The sequence below is a fragment of the Prosopis cineraria genome, unplaced genomic scaffold (genome assembly GCF_029017545.1).
Source record: "Prosopis cineraria cultivar Desert tree isolate PC_DT_omini unplaced genomic scaffold, ASM2901754v1 PC8, whole genome shotgun sequence".
NCBI lineage: Eukaryota > Viridiplantae > Streptophyta > Magnoliopsida > Fabales > Fabaceae > Prosopis > Prosopis cineraria.
The window spans coordinates 13,017,690-13,023,689 of NW_026555339.1; positions in this window are offsets into that span (position 1 = coordinate 13,017,690).

Sequence of the window (6,000 nt, forward strand, 5' to 3'; positions counted from 1 at the left end):
CAAAATATTTGACATATTTGGCTATTATTTTTATTTGATCCTTTTAAATAGGTTGTATGTGCAAAAATCTCTAAAAACTTCCTGGTTGGGACGGTTTATCTTTTTGTCTTAAATATCTCCAAAATAACTAACAATATTATTTTATTCGATTTTATCTAGTAGAATAAAATTCATTGTTATATTTGGAGAAAAACTTATATATGTTTTTGGCAAGAAAAAAATAATTCCCAGTCTTTAAAAAAAAAACCTATAGAAAGATATATTGTTTACAATGCATGAACAGTGTAGTTCATGTTTGGCCAAAAAAAAAAAAACAGTGTAGTTCATGTCGAGGTTATTTAATTATCAAATTGATCTATATTTGTGTGTGTTCAAGGATTCATTAAAGTCAGGTAAATCTCATGTTCGAATAACAATTATCAATATGCTTATATATTGTTACTTGGAATTAACGCCTTTGTAAGATATGAATCATATCCTTACGTATTGGACTCGCTTTTGATTACTAACCTAATCAAATTTTTATTTGTATACATTTATCATTTTTATTTAAAGATGTCCATATCATGGTGTTTAAACCATAATGACATACTAAATAGTGCCGTCTAATTCTAACATAGAAAATATTATTATATGTGAGATGATTTGATTAAGATGATAGAATATTAAGTGCCTTCTTATCTTTATGTGTATGGTATATATTATAAGAATTATAGCTTGCATGTGCATATTGATGAGTTTAATAATAGCAAATTATTCAAAGTGTTTTGCGAGTGTCACTGAATATTTGAATTCAACAAAGTAAACAATATACTACTTTGAAAAGGACTTGTATTACATCGAATCAGAATTTATTTAAATCTGTGTCAAGACTTCTTCCCTTTTCTCTTCCTCTTTCTTCTCTCTCCTCTTTCTTCCTTCCTTTTTTTTTTTAAATATATACTTCTTCCTGATTAAATTAGGGCATTGTAATTAATTTACAATTATTAAAAATACTAATTAAAACTTTATTATATCTTTTTAATTTTATCCTCATTAAATACTTTATATAAATGATTTGATAATAATAATTAAAATTTTAATTTAACATTCTTTTCAAAAAAAAAAATAAAGCAAGAGTATAATTGAAAAATAATTATAAAAGTTAGAGAATACAATTATAAGAGTGAGGTTTTTAAAAAATATCTTATATTGTGATAAAGAGAAAGTAATTATATAGCATTAAATTTAAGCAATTAAATGTGAAGCCAGGGGCGCTCATCAGGTTTTGCATAAAGTTTTTTGATATCAAAGTCTTTGACGACCCATCTTTTTCGGTGAACTCTTATTTAACTTTATTTTGTTGCAAAATTATATATTTAGTTATCCAATTTTATATGAAAGTTAATTTAATTTTTAATTTTATAAAGTATATTTTTATATCCTAACCCTATTATCGTTAGTTTTAAATAATGATTTTTGTGTCTGCCATTGTTGTTTCAAAAATTAAACTTAATATATTGATATTTAAAGAATATTTTTCAACGTTCAAAATTGCAATGTTGGTATTTTTGTCAATGGAACCAATAATATTAGGATTAAAAAATGGGTAAATATAACTTTTGATCTCTGTACTATACTTAAATTTTATTTTTGATCTTTATACTTTTTTTTGGTGTTTCAAACCCTTCTATTTTTATTTTTCATTGTTTTCGAAAGTATAGGGTTAGTTGGTACTTTAATTTTAAAAAAGATTTCCCTTTAATTTTTTTAAGGTAAACATAACTTTTGGTCCCAATATTTTACTCATGTTTTGCTTTTAGTCTCTATACTTTTTTTTTTTTTTTAAGTCTCTATACTTTTTTTTTCATTGTTTTCAAAAAACAATAAAAAACAAAAGTGTAGGGACTTAAAATATAAAAATATATATATAGAAATCAAAAGCAAAACATGAGTAAAGTATCGAGGCCAAAAATTATGTTTACCCTAAAAAAATTAAAGGGAAATCTTTTTAAAAATTAAAGAACCAACTAACCCTATACTTTTACCTTTTTGTTTTTTTATATATTTATCTATTACTCTCTCGATTAAAAAATATAATACTGAATCTTACTCTTAATAAAATAGTTATTTATCCTTAAATTTATCCTATATTTTTATATTTATCTCTATTTAATAGGGTGTTTCACCTAAAAAAATATAAAGTCATCTATTCAATAGGAACATTTTTTTAAAAAAAAAGTAATAATTACACTTTAAAATATTAAAAATATTTTATATTTTTTAACATTCAATCCCTTAAAAATATTTTTTAACAGGAGAGTATATGATATCATTCAGAATTAAACATTGTTGAATCTAAATAAAAGGCAATTATCACAATTTGTTTTTTTATTTTCAATTCACGGTGCATGAACCATAACTTTACTGAAGGTATATCAAGTTTCATTTACTCAACCTACTTTTATATTGTCAAAATGTTTCTTCTTTCCTTTTGCTTGAAGTTCAATTTTTCTTTTTTGTCATGTGCATGGGATCTGAATTATTCAAACTTGTTTTCATGCTTTTGGTCTTGTAGTTAATCAATTTATTATCAGTTGTATCAACTAATACTGTTTGATTTTGATGATAAGGGTTATTTTAAGACTAAAAAAAATCAGTCTAACTTTCTGATGGATCTCTAACTATTGAATTGATGGGTGAAAGCAAGAGAAAATTATAATCAAAGTTTAATTAATTTTTATTTATTCTCTTCTACTGAAATATGTTTTGATAAGGAAAAAAAAAATTTATGTTATAATTACCAAAATAAAATGAGAGGAGCTAAAATATAAAATCAAGTTATATCATATATTATTACTAAAATATGTTATCCTTATTGTTTATTGAGGAAACTTTGGAACATATCATTTTTTTAATTTTTTTAATTTTTTTTTGGTCAAAAACAAGAGTTTGGAACATCTTATTTAAATGAGAAAAATTCCAATGATTGATGGTAGGCGCCATGTGTAATCTTTTACTTTAATTATTGAGCTCAAGGCTAAGAAAATGACATATTACTTAATTTGAAAATTAAAGAATATCATAAACTTGACTTTTTCTTTTATTTTTTTGTTTAAAGAACTAATAAAATCTGTGGAGAAGCACTAAAAGAAATGGTTGATAATGGTATATGTAAACTTGACATTAAAATATCTGCAATTGGTAGTTTGTTACTCATTAATTAATATAGGCATAAGATTTTAATTCGAGTTATTAAAACTTGAACTAGAAAATTTTCCCTCACTTATAAATTGTACAATCCATTATAAAATTGTTATATTTTTTTATTGATTTTAATATATGGATTGTAAGATATTTGAGGACAAGAAAACAGTGAGTCAGCAAAAATTAGCATGTCAATCTAATTTCTTAAATTTTTATTTAAGCACTTAGATGATTTATAATCTATTCATGTTGTACCGTCACTTCTCATCCACAATGTAATGCACTACTCTTTATATTACCATGTACAAGATAAAAAATTTAACTTTGCATCCTGCTCTTTTTGATCTTATTTATAAGGTAGAGAAAATTTTTATTTTAATCATATTTATAGGATATTTCAATAATTATTGTAGGAAAAATTAATCTCTTAGTCCTTCAACTTTTAAATCACTTATAACTCAGTCCCTCAATTATGACTCGTTGTGATTCGATCCCTCAACTATGACTCGCCTATAACTCAATCCCTCAACTTTTGAATCACTTACAAATTAGTCCCTTAACTTTTGTTAATTTTTTTCATATTAGCTTATATCTCACATCAATGAGTAAGAGGAGGGTATTTTAAAATAATATATAAGTATTTTTTATCCCTCTTATTTGATAAGAATTTTTTTAAAAAAATTAAAAAATAAGGACCAAGTTATTGGTAAATCAAAAGTTGAGGGATTGAGTTGCAGCGAGTTATAGTTGAAGGACTTAGTCATAGCGAGTCATAGTTGAGAGATTGAGTTATAAGTAAGTTAAAAGTTGAAGGATTAAAAAATTAAATTTTCCATTATTGCACCGATCTTTACCCATTTGCCTCTATTAAATGTTGGGAAGATTATTAAATGTTAGAGTTTTTATTTTTAAAATATTTATATTAAATAAGAGTAAAGTTGGAAAAATATTAAATTTTAAGACATAGTTAATTAAATTTAAAGTTCTCTTAAGTTTTAGTAGAAATGCTAAAAGTAATTTATGAATAAGATCGAGAGAGTATGAATGAATGATAAACAATGTGTTTTATTTTTTAAATTTGAGACCCTGCGTTACTTTGTGGAGCAAAAATGGCTATCCAGCGTATAGGATTCAGGTTAGTTTCAAAATAGAAGATTTGATTCTCTGGCATATTACTTAATAAATATAACTAACCTAGCCTGACTGTAATAAACTCGATTTTTAAAATAAAATTAGAGATCCGAAACCTTATGATTATACAACAAAATATTAGGCATCAAAATTATCTTCAATATGACAATAATAAGATAAAATATAATAGTCCTCTAATCCTATCTATAAAATGTTTTGCAAATACACAAAAGTCATCGTTGTTACAAGGTATTGAACAACAAACTAGAATAATCTTTTTATTTTACCCTTATTTAAAAAAACACTGCATAGATAATTAGGAAAATGTCATTTTCCTTTTCATTTCTAATAAAGGTATTCTTGGAAAGTAGAGATAAAAAGTTTAAAAAAATGTGTAATAATTTTATTGAAACATATGAAAAATATCCTAAACACATTATAAATAAGACTGAAAAGAATAATAACAAAGATGCATAAAAACAATAAAAATAGGTCATGTGTAAAAAGTATTATGACCACTTAAATATAAAATTTCAAAATTAAGTCCGTACGAATACATAAAATACTTTTTAAAAAATTACACCTAATTAGGCCAATAATGCCCGATTCTAACCTAGACAGACAAGTCATATTAAAAAAAAAAAAGATAATTGCATTTTAAAAAAACCCCCCAAAAGAGTATTGTGCTCCCCACCACAGGCCTTTAAAAGAGGTACTCATGCCAATGAAATAGCAACCAATTGAAAAGAGATATTGGTGTGGATAAACAAGAAGTAATTTTTTATATATTAATACTTCTAATTTTAATTTTTAAAATAGTAATTTGATAAATTTAGTCCACTCAATTTGGATATCTACTTTGGTGCAACAGGACGGACTTTATTGTGTGGCCGAAACCGAAAGCAAAGCAACGCACTCACAGGCCACAAGAGAAGAAGCATTTCCTGACACATGAACGTGCAGGCCTTCTTGTGAGAATAACACTAAGATGAATGTATCTAGTACACAATTTAGGCATCTGTATATATCTCACCAACAATGTACGATATTTACCAAAACAAAAAGAAATCAGTTATATTATCCATAATTTATATACATATATATATATATATATATAATTAATTTTGCATTCCAGTATCATAGATTTTTGATCCAGATTAATTTAATCCGCTTGCAGGCATCTCTTTAAGGTATATCTCTCACTAAAAATTTAATCATTATTGCATATTCAAGGTTCAAATTTGAGACCTTCATTAAGAGGGACCGATACCCTAGCTTATTAATCCAAGTACCAAGTGGTTAATTTATATTATTTATAAATTAAAAATAAATTTAAATTTTTGAACGAGTATTTTTAGTCAATAATATACTTATAGATTTATTTGTTAAAATAGCACAAAATTTACCAAAAAGAAAAGGAATGGATTCTATTTTCCTTAATTTATATTATTTATAAATTATTTTAAATTCGCCAAAAATGTTAATGTTAACTGATTAATTACACTAATTTAATAAAAATGTATATAAAATTTGGGGAAAAATTATATTAATATCCAAATCCACAATATTTATCACACATAAATAACAATTCTTGTTAATCAACCGTGGGTTGGGTCTAATAGGAGGCCATTCTTGGCGGATTAAAGTATGAATATTTATTAAAAGATGTATTTATATTTAATA